The 11,932-nt window shown below is 43.6% G+C and overlaps 1 non-coding gene across 1 annotated transcript; it reads right to left on the reverse strand.

The window, feature by feature from the left end:
- Positions 1-1,224: 1,224 nt before the first annotated feature.
- Positions 1,225-1,296, reverse strand: TRNAQ-UUG (transfer RNA glutamine (anticodon UUG)). The gene has a single exon. It is a non-coding gene; the product is annotated as a tRNA-Gln (tRNA).
- Positions 1,297-11,932: the final 10,636 nt, after the last annotated feature.

Here is an 11,932-nt window from a genome sequence, read left to right on the forward strand (position 1 = left end):
CTTTTCACCAGTACCACACTGTCTTAATTCCTATAGTTAATAGTTGATAATAAGCTTTAATATCTGTTAGTGCAAGTCCTCCCACGTCTCATGTTTAGGTATTTTTGAAGCTGGGATCGCTCACACACACAAATTCATTCAAATGTTTAAGGGGTGTGTGGGGTGGGGTGGGGAGGAAGGGTGCTCAGGAGAGAGTTGGGGAGAGCAGAGCGAGGGTTCTGTTTCCACGGCATCCTCCCAAGGCGCGGGGCCGTATAACCACAGTGCCAGTCACCCTGTAGGGGGATCACAAATGCGTGAGCGGGCTCCCTCGTCACTTGTCCCCGAGAGACAGACAGCTCTCAAAACCCAGATACCGATCCAAAGAAGACAATACTCCGTGTACGTCTCTTCCCCGCTACCCCAGAGGTAGAGCCTTTCCTGCAAATCACGTGCGCTTGGTCAGCACCCAAATCAGCGACCCTGGACAAATTCGCCAAAAGAGATTCGCTCAGCCCTGCGGGTGAACCCCATAGAGATTCCTATCGTCTGCTCGGGAGAAATAGCCCATCGATACGGCGAGAAACCGCCGCCAGAGATACCCTGACCGGCTGAAACGGATTGAAGGGTGGATTCCTTGACTAAGGGATTTTTTTTTTCCAACTGAAAGACAACCTCGCAGTCTACTGCCCGAGTACCGGACAACCCAGACAGACACACTTCAGTATCTGGCCGACTTCCGGGCGGACGGACCCCCAAACACACGTCCTCCTCCGCAGTCGGTTATTCCCTCCCGCTCCCCTCGGCTCCCTTTGGCTATTTCGTTCGCTGTTTCCAGAGCAGAAGTGTTTGGCCCTTCTGCATGTTAGCCAATGGGGAGAAGCATTCCCGGCAGCTTGCGGGGCGGGGGTGGGGGTGGCGGTGGCGGTGGCGTTTCCTAGACCAGAAGGCTGCCACTGTTCCCCGCCCGAAGCGGAATCCTCGGGATCCCTCGGGCACCTTCGGCCGTCCCCGGCAAACTAAAGTCACGCTCCAGCTCCCACAGACACTTACTTTTCCGCCCCGAGTCTCGCGCATGCGCACCGCGACCTTCAAGCAGGCTCTGAAATGAAAGCATCTTGAGAAAGAGGGAGGGACCCTAAATCGCGGTCAGGTAGGTCACGGGGGGGCGCCGGCACAGCCTGAGATGGCCACTGCCGCCAGGGGCCTCCAAAATAGGAATTGTAGAACCAAAAGGTTTTCGAGAGGTCCCACCGAGATTTGAACTCGGATCGCTGGATTCAAAGTCCAGAGTGCTAACCATTACACCATGGGACCCGCTCGCTACTTCACGCGGCCGGGAGCCTCCTCAAGCCACATAGCGGCGCGCCGGGCTGCCTTTCGAAAACGGCAGTGGATGCCGGGTTTACCGGCTCTGGGTCCTGGGCTCTGGTCCCCAAGCCGAACTGGCGGGCAGGAGCGGAGCAACGAGGGCTTCAGCGTCCCCGGCGTCCTATACGATCCCGGTCCCAGGGTGTCATTTCTTGCTGCCTCTCTCCCTGCTCTCCTCCAGGGGTCCTCACCGGGTTTGAGGAAGCCCGGGGCGTGGGGGGGGGGGGGGGGCGGAGGGGGCGGGGCGGCAGGCTGGCGGGGTCGGCCTTAGCGGGGCTAGGCCCGCGATGTTGGACCGGAGAAGGCCGGCTCCGACCCATAGACCCCGAGCAGGAGGCTCGGCGCTCGCATCCTGGGCTTCGTATTGTTTATTTATTTACTTACACAGCGACTACCCCGGGTAGGTTATTTTGGCCGAGCGGGGAGGAAAGCTGACTGGCACGTCGAGGGACAGCCGTTCAAGGCCCAGGTGCCCCAAGCGCGAATCGCCGCTAGGAAGTGCGCCCCACCTGATTCCTTGGCGTTACACGTAGCTAGAGCCACCGAGAAATCTGCACAGAAAGTTCCGCTTCCATTTCCCCTCTCCTACTTTAAACGCTACTTGGGGGCATGGTTCCTTTTAACGTGTAGATCAGAATCAGATCAGTGAAAGAGACAATCCCTTTTGGACTTTCTCATAAGTTTTAGTGAAGGTGTAAAAGGATAATGTTTCTTCAGGTCAATCTGGCGACAGATAAAATTTCATATGCCATTTGCTGAGCAATTGCACTTTTGGAAATTTATCCTAAGGGATTACTAGGACGAGTGCCGGTTAGTCAAGGATGTTCTCAGCTGTGTGGTTTTTAATAGTAAAGAATAAAAATAAATGTCCATTGAGTGAAACTTGATTAAATAAATACTGACAATATCTATACAATAAATACTGTGCAGGAATTTAGGGGGGAATTTATTGTATTGGCATGAAAAGATATACTGTCCTAAAGAAACAAAAACAAAAACAAAAATCTACTTGCCAATTAGTGTGTATAATAAAATCCAACTTATACACAAACAGAAAAGCTGAATGAATACACATGTAATGAATATCTGCCATTTATTTGCCCTCGGCCATCTGATTGACTCCGTTTCTTGACTCAACATTGCATGGGACTGGGTGACAGCAGAACTGTGCCCCAAGGTAGACACGCTCACTCTCCAGGCTTCTGGCAGCCAGAGTGAAAATGTGTGTCCTTAACTTGGCCAATTGGATTTAGAATCCAGAAGCAGGAACGTTTTAGAACTTAGTTGGCTGCCGGTGGTGGCTGTGCCATCCAGAGCCTCAGGGGCAGTGATGGCAGCCGTGCCATGTCCACTGGCAGCAGAAGTGGCATCCTAACTAGACTGTCCAGGATCCTGACCTTGGCTGGGTTCCTGGTTGCCTAGTTCCCCTTCATTCTTGTCCATCTTTCTGAGTTTGCTTTCCCTCTGGTGCTGTGAACTCTATAACGTCCTCCTAATAAGTTCCTTTTCTATGTAAGGTACCCAGAGTCCCTTTCTGTTGCATATAGTCAAGAACCTGCTTAGCCCAAATCCGAAAAGATCTGTTGATGACATTTATCTCCTGGGAGTAAACTTATGAAGTCCTGTTTTTTTGTATTGCTTGAAAAAATCGTTTATAATTCTTGTATATTGTCCGAAGAAACATTAATGATTTTCCATTTTGAAGAATGAACCAAATTCCCCTTCAGCTCCTATGAGATAATGGTGTCCCTCTCAAGGCTGGAGTGACTTAATATCAAATTGACTTAACATCAAATGACGTTAGCAGCTCTGGACCTCAGCTTTCCCATCTATTTCCTTCTTACAAGGGTTCTGTACTGGCTAGAGGGTATTGAAATTAAGTTTTCAAAAGCTACTGTAGAAAGCTACTAAAGGGTGATGATTGTATCCTTTGAAAGTGTATGACAGTTTCTCTGTCTGGTGTGAGGAGAAGGAATGACTGCCCTCCTATTCCCACTCTCCCTACTCCACTCCCTAGTTCTTTGCAGTTCCCTCCACTTTCTTTCTCAGCTTGAAAAAAATCTTACCAGCCCAAATGAAATCCTCCACTTGCTCATTCCTCAAGGAACGTAAAAGAATCATCTCCCTTACTGCTTTTGTCATGACTCACTGGAATTATAAGAAATTGTGTTCTGCGGCTCAGTCTCTCCCATCTTCCCGCTCTCTTCCCCTTGGTTGCGCTGTGAATTCCTTGGGACTTGCTTATCTTTATGTGTGGCTAGTGCCTTAACAGACACGTCCCCTGAACCCCCTTAGAGGGCACAGGAGAACTTAGGAGGAAGAAACAACATTCTAATTTTGTGTTCAGAGACCCTTTATAGCATCATATTCTATATATATATATATACTTAATGATAACAGAGAAAACGGAGACAATATGTAATCTCCCTGCCCCAGTGTGACTAGGTTCTTTTAATATAAATCCACTGCACGTGACATCCCAAAGATGGCATCCCATGACGTCTTTGAGAACAGACTCTCAAGCTTCCACACAAGGCGGCTCCTGAAGCTGGGGAAGCCCAGGGCTCTGCTGGAGGTGGGTTTATTGTGGCTTCAGCTGTGGCATTCTAGCTGAGGGCTGAACTGGGAAAGAGTGTACCCCAGAAACTACAATGAGGCCAAGGGTTAAGAAAAGAGGGCTGAAATCCAGGATTAGGGGCTTTAAAGATATTTTCCCAAGTTTCTTATGAGCCTGTAAATATATAGACAATGGAGTAGGGACAATAATGCTTTGAGGAGTCAACATGGAAAGTATTCATATTCACTCTCAAGGCTGTGTTCAGACAGTTTCCTGTATCCATGCTAGGCTGCTCACAGCTGGGATAGAATGGGCCTTGCTCTGTGTCCTCGCCATTCAGGATAAGTGAGATCTGCCACAAGTCCCTACTTTGCCTTGGGAGCCCTGGTTTTGCCAGACAAGCCACCACTTTGTGCAGGGTGACAGCTTGCCCCTACCCAACCCCTCCGGTCCAGGCCCCCGCTCTGGGCCTGGCATTCCCCAGGCTCTGATGGGGAAATCTGACCGCTTAGTTGTTTGTTTGTTTTTTTTTAATTGAAGTATAGTTGATTTACAGTGTTGTGTTAGTTTCAGGTGTACAGCAAAGTGATCAGTTATATATAATATATACATATATATATTCTTTTTCAGATTCTTTTCCCTTATAGGTTATTACAAGATATTGAATATAGTTCCCCGTGCTATACAGTAGGTCCTTGTTGTTTATCTATTTTATACATAGTAGTGTATATCTGTTAATCCCAAACTCCTAATGTATCCCTCCCAGGCCACTTACTTTTTTTGAACAACAGAAAAAAGCAGCATTCACCTTTTATCCTTTTCTTTCGTGTTTCTACTTTCTCTTTTTAAAATAACTATCTTGGGACTTCCCTGGTGGCACAGTGGTTAAGAATCTGCCTGCCAATGCAGGGGAAACAGGCTTGATCCCTGGTCCAGGAAGATCACATGTGCCGCGGAGCAACCAAGCCAGTGTGCCACAACTACAGAGCCTGTGCTTTAGAGCCCATGAGCCACAACTACTGAGCCCACAAGCCACAACTACTGAGCCCGCAAGCTACAACTACTGAGCTCACGTGCAACAACTGCTGGAGCCCATGCTCCGCAACAAGAGAAGCTACTGCAATGAAGATGGAAGGCAACCAAAAATAAATAAATTAATTAAAAAATAATAATTATTATCTTTTCAGATTACAAAGGTAAAATATTTATGGAAAATGTAGAAAATACAGTAGAAGGAAGATTTTTAAATAACTGCCATTCCAACAAGCACTTTTACATTTGATATTTCATTTCCTTTTTTAAAATGCATTTTTACAGTCTCACTGTATATATAATTTTATGTTCTGCTTTTGCACTTAACATAATTAAAATGTTAAAAAATATTTAAATGGATAATACATGAGCATAATACAAAATTCAAAAGGTATAAAAGGAAAACACAGATAAATAAAACTTCCTGACTATAATTTTTTTCTGTTCTCCGAGGCAACTTCTGATATGGTCCTTCTAGAGATATTTCATTCTTACACAGATATACATGCATATGCGTAATCCTTTTCTAGAAAAAGAAATCAAAACATTGTTCTGCACCTGGTTTTATTTATTTAGCACCATATCTTGAGCATTGTTTCCACAACAGTACATATGAAATATACCTCACTTTTTTAAAGGCATTTTATTTTGAGATATTATTTACATTAAGGAAAATGCACAAATCTTAACGGAATCAATTATTTTTTACAAATGTATACACTTGTGTGATCATCACCTAGATCAAGATATAGGGCATTTCCATCACTCCAGAAAGTTCCCTGGTGCCTTTTTCCAGTTTTTACTGAAATCGCTACTCTGGTTTCTATCACCAGAAATTAGTTTTGCCTATTATTATAGTATACGTATACTGTTTTGCAGTATCTATCGCGTGTGGCTTCTTTTGCTAAACATGTTTTCGAGATTCATTCATGTCACTTTATATATCAGCAGTATGTTTTTCATTGCTGAGAAGCACTCCACTGTATGAATATACCACAATTCGTTGGTCCATTCTTCAGCTGATGGACATTTGGCTTGTTTCCAATTTGGGCCTAATATAAGTAAAGCTACTATGACCATTCCTTTACAAACCTTTTTCGGTTTTGGGTATATAACTAGGAATGGAATTGCTGGGTCGTAGGGTAAGTGTACATTTAAGTTTATTAGGAACAGCCAAACAGCTTTCCAAAGTGCTTGTACTATTTTACACTCCCACCAGCAGTGTATGAGAGAGTTCCAGTTGCTTCACATCTTAGCTAACAAGTGGTATTATTAGTCGCTTAAATTTAGCCATTCCTTTTGCTTTTAATTTGCACTTCCCTAATGGTTAATGATGTTGAACGTATTTTTTTACATGCTCACTAGCCATTTGAATATCTTCTTTTCTAAGTGCTTCAAGTATTTTGCCCATTTAGAAAAAAAAAAACCTGTCTTTATCTTATTGATTTATAAGAATTATATATTTATACATACTTTTATGTATATATATATGGATCCATTATGGATATATATATGATAATTATATATACGGATCCATTATGGATATATATATGATAATTATATATATGGATCCATTATGGATATATATATGATAATTATATATATGGATCCATTATGGATATATATGATAATTATATATATGGATCCATTATGGATATATATATGATAATTATATATATGGATCCATTATGGATCCATATATGATAATTATATATATGGATCCATTATGGATCCATATATGATAATTATATATATGGATCCTTTATCAAATATTTGTACTGCAGATATTTTCTTCCAGTCTGTGGCTTGTCTTTTCACTTTCTTTCTTTTTTTTTAATTTTGCTAATTTAAAAAAGTATATTTATTTATTTGGTTGTACTGGGTCTTAGTTGTGGTAGGCGGGCTCCTTCGTTGCGGCATACATGCGGGATCTAGTTCCCCGACCAGGGATCAAACCCGGGACCCCTACATTGGGAGTGCAGAGTCTTAACTACTGTACCACCAGAGAAGTTTCTTCACTTTCTTAATAGTGTCTTTTGATTAGCAGGTTTTAATTTCAATCAAGTGAAATTTATCTTTTTTTTTTTTCCTTTTATGATTAATGCCTCTATGTTCTTGCATGCAGAGATCTGGGATATTTCCAAGCACACAGGATAGAAGAGGGGCTTGTGCAGTTAATACAGATTACTCAATTATACAATGAAAACTTTGATAATCTCTTGGTAAAATTTCAAGAGAGATGTAGGTTTTATTTATTTTTATTCTTTTTCTGTTTCATTTATTTTTTTAATTTTTAAGTTTTATTTATTTATACAGCAGGTTCTTATGGGATGTAGGTTTTACATGGGAGAGTTGTCTGAAACTGGAGCAGGGAGGCTGAAGGGCAGAAAGGTAGCTGGAGGACCCAGGCAAAGGATTAAGAAAAAGAGCTGTATATAGACATGAATACTGTGAAGGTCATTAGATGTAGGTTTGAGCAGAAGAAATGGGGTAGAGAGCAGAGACTTCCTGGGAAGCTGGTGATCCTGATGTTGTTACTGGTGTCTGAAACACAAACTATGGGCCTATCAAGGCTGTAGAATATCAAGAATGGGAAATGGGAGGAAAGAATCAGGATATTGGCATGTGTTAGTCTTCATGTTGGTCCTATGAGAGATAAGCTTTAGGCTGAGGCAGCCTGTTTTTTATTTTTGAGGTACACGGGCCTCTCTCTGTTGTGGCTTCTCCCATTGCGGAGCACAGGCTCCGGATGCGCAAGCTCAGTGGCCATGGCTCACAGGCCCAGCTGCTCCGCAGCATGTGGGATTTTCCCGGACCCGGGCACGAACCCGTGTTCCCTACATCTGCAGACAGACTCTCAACCACTGCGCCACCAGGGAAGCCCAAGGCAACTTGTTTTAAAGCAGGTGTAGTATGGTTTTGCTGAGAGTATCTTGCAATCCAAGTTTACTGGATGTCCTATAACTTGGAGCCTTGTAGGCCTAGAAAAGCTAAAATCTCCAACCCAAGAGAAAGCACCGGCAGAGACAGAAGACTTCGCAGGAGACCAATTTGAGTAAAAGACCAGCCTACTACACTGCAATGCTTTAAACATTTTCTGCCCATTAAGAGGAAAAACCTGGGGGCAAAGAGCAAATTGTAGATGGTCCTTCTGTACCTTAGATGACTGTTTTGAAGAGCATTAAGGCAGAGGCCAGATGCAGAGACCTGTGGGCTTGGAATCCCTATTACATATTCCTGTCGGTCATAGGACACCTGTGCTCTGCCCCACCTCTGGGCTTCAACCTATATATGATAGTTTAAGACAGTTTGGGTCAAGTTTCTGGTACTTGCAGACAAATGCATTCTCATAGATACACTTGGTAGCGGCTTGTATATGTTGTTGGTCTATCAACAATCAAAAAACAGCTGGGGAGGTACTTTCCTGAGTCAGGGAGAGACCTATCCAGAATGAGGCGGACCCCAGTCCCATTTCCACTTCAGCCACAGGAAATGGACACGCCCATGCACGCAAAAAAGGGCCACTAGCCCAGTAGCCAATAGGATCCCTCCTTTCTGAAAGTCTTAGGAATTTTCCTTTTCTGAGCAGGAGGGTGGGACTAAGTAGAGGGGAAACAGAGAGAGTGGACTTGAGCTCCCCCTGGAGGCCCACACGATTATTTGCACCAAGTTGTCCAGGAATTAGGAGTTGAGCCGCAAGTATCAGAGGCCCTTCACTGTCCTGGAAGGATACCTTTGTCATTGGTTTGGTCCAGGCTGCTCAGTTGTGTCTGAAATTGAAGGTTGGAGGGAGGCCTGTGCGGCGGTTATTTTCTGTGATCTGATTTTTACTTCCAAACCACCCAAAGAGAAAACCTTTTATTTATGCCTTTCTGTTTTGAAAACACACAGAATGGTTGTATTATTTAGGACACTTTGCTTGTAAGTCACAGGAGCCAACTCAAATTTGATTAAGCAAAAAAGGAGAATTATAAGGGTATAGTGTTTCACAAAACCCCAGGGAAGGAGTATAGCCAGACCTCAGGAAAGAACCAGAAGGCCGCCAGGAGGCTCTCATTTCAGCTCCTTTTTGTGCTTATGTCGAATTCTTTTCTCACTGCACACTGGCTTTCTCGGCTCCCCGGTCTGCACAGTAAGGGGCTGCCCCGCTGCTCCGGAGTGTGACGCCTGCCATCCAGCCACCCATAAAGCCCCACTGGGTATTCTCAGGCCCAATTCAAATTCCAAGAAAGACAATCTGCTTGGCTATTGGTACAGCTTCTCTTAATCCAATATATTTTGACTAGGGAATGGAGGCACACACTCTCTGGGTAGCTGATCTATTCCTGGAGAAGAATTCTTGGAGAACTGGCTCACAGTTTAGGCAAACACCCTCCACTTTAAGAACTCCTCCCTGCTGGAGTAGAAGGTTCCAGTTCTTGGGACAGGGAAGAGGATTTTCCTGGAACCTACCGATGGTAACCACAGCACATCACAACAGTCCCTGCTGGGGGATGTTTTAGGATGCTACAATTGCCATGAAAACACACACCTCTATCTCCCTGTCTCAAGAATGCAAGAAATTCACCAGGAAGGCAGACATTTTTTTTTTGGAACCAGGCATGGGGCAAATTAAATGTTTGTCTAAATATTTAATTTACATTTTAGCTATGTTTATATATTTAAATTTTTAAAAGCTATAAAAACAGAAGCTAGCAAATTGTTAAAATAAATGTTCTATCCTCTTACCTTGACAAATATATCTTTAAAAAGGAAAACTCCAAATTATTGTAAAGCTGTGATTTTTGTAGTTATTTTATTATCCCCCCCTTTTTAAAAAAAATTTTTTTTTTGGCCGTGCCCTGCGGCATGTGGTATCTTAGTGCCCCAGCCAGGGACTGAACCTGGGCCCCCTTCACTGGGAGCGTGGAGTCTTAACCCCTGGACCACCAGGGAAGTCCCTTTTGTAGTTACTTTAATTTTTAAAAACTTAAGCCATTAAGTGTTTTTATAAAAATAATTACAGTTTTTGCATTCAATAACCACTTAATTCCCAGCGTAAAGAACTGGTATTGGGACTTCCCTGGTGGCACAGTGGTTAAGAATCCACCTGCCAATGCAAGGGACATGGGTTCGTGCCCTGGTCCGGGAAGATCCCACATGCTGCGGAGCAACTAAGCCTGTGCGCCACAACTACTGAGCCTGCGCTCTCACCCTGCGCACCTAGAGCCTGTGCTCCACAAGAGAAACCACCGCAATGAGAAGCGCGCGTACCGCAATGAAGAGCAGCCCCCGCCCCCCACCCCCACCGCAACTAGAGAAAGCCCACGCGCAGCAACTAAGACCCAATGCAGCCAAAAATAAATAAATAAATAAAAAAGAATTGGTATCACCCTTCAAGCATGATACATCTAGAACTACATGTATAAAAATTAGAGTAATAAAAATTGCTTCTATTTTATTTATTTTTTAAAACTATCCAATTTAGAATGTTTATTTTTGGCATGAGGCATTGAGGACTCTTTTACATTAAAAATTAAGGTAAGATCTTACTCCAATAAAGATCTATTAAAAAAAAAACCAAAACAAAAGAAAATGTCTCATAGTATCTTGTTCAAAGGTCTTTGCTTACTATTTTTAAATGTTCTTAAGCCACACGTGCAATTGTTGTGAACAGCACACTAATTTTCTAGTACTTTTGGAACCATGAATTGAAAGGCAAGAAAATAGACACTAGGTAGTGGGCAAGACTCTATTGCTATTTATGTTATCTGAGAGGAAGAATTTGACAAATTTAAAAATGTGTCTTTTTCTTTTACCTAAGCACTTTGCTGCTCAAATATTACCAGCATTCCAAAGCACTGTCCACAGACTTGCAGGGCGTTTACACGCAGTCGCCTTTTGTTTTGAGAACATAGGGCAAAAGGAATGGAGAGGGCTTCCCTGGTGGCGCAGTGGTTCAGAATCCGCCTGCCAACTCGGGGTACATGGGTTCAAGCCCTGGCCCGGGAAGATCCCACATGCTGCGGAGCAACTAGCCCGTGCACCACAACTACTGAAGCCCACGTGCCACAGCTACTGAAGCCCACATGCCACAACTACTGAAGCCCACACGCCTAGAGCCCGTGCTCCGCAACAAGAGAAGCCACTGCAATTAGAAGCCCGTGCACTGAAATGAGGAGTAGCCCCCGCTCGCCGCAACTGGAGAAAGCCCGCGTGCAGCAACAAACACCCAATGCAGCCAAAGATAAATTAAAATAAATAAATTTATTTTCTTAAAAAAAGGAACAGAGAAACATTTCTCTGGAGCCTGAACAGTGTTTAGTCCCAAGAGGGGATATTTAGGGAAACAGGTTATGCTGTCCCGGCGCTAAGCACTAGATCCTGAGTGACAGAGATGCCCAAATGTTCATCAGTAAATACATGTGTTTGTTCTTTTCCTCCAGTTTTATTGAGATATAATTGACCGACAGCACTGTATAGTTTAAGTAGAGCATAATGATTTGACTTAGCATACATCATGAAATGATTATCACCATAAGTTTAGTGAAAATCTATCATCTCACATAGGTACAAAATTAAAGAAATAGAAAAATAATACTTTTTTCTGCGATGAGAACTCTTAGGATTTATTCTCTTAACCACTTTCATATATTACACACGGCAGTGTTCGTTATATTTATCATGTTGTACATTATGTCCCTAGTACTTATTTATCTTATAACTGGAAGTTTGTACCTTCTGACCACCTTCATCCAACTTTGCCTTCCCCCACCCCCTGCCTCTGGTAACCACAAATCTGATCTCTTCTGTGAGTTTGTTTTATTTATTTGGTTGCGCTGGGTCTTAGTTGAGGCAGGCAGGCTCCTTAGTGGCGGCTCACTGGCTCCTTAGTTGTGCCATGTGAACTCTTAGTTGCAGCATGCATGTGGGATCTAGTTCCCTGACCAGGAACCGAACCTGGGCCCCCTGCATTGGGAGCACGGAGTCTTAACCACTGTGCCAACAAGGAAG

This window comes from Delphinapterus leucas, chromosome 19 (assembly GCF_059928025.1).
Source record: "Delphinapterus leucas isolate spDelLeu-1000000601 "Yukka" chromosome 19, BTC_Dleu_Yukka2, whole genome shotgun sequence".
NCBI classification, from domain to species: domain Eukaryota; kingdom Metazoa; phylum Chordata; class Mammalia; order Artiodactyla; family Monodontidae; genus Delphinapterus; species Delphinapterus leucas.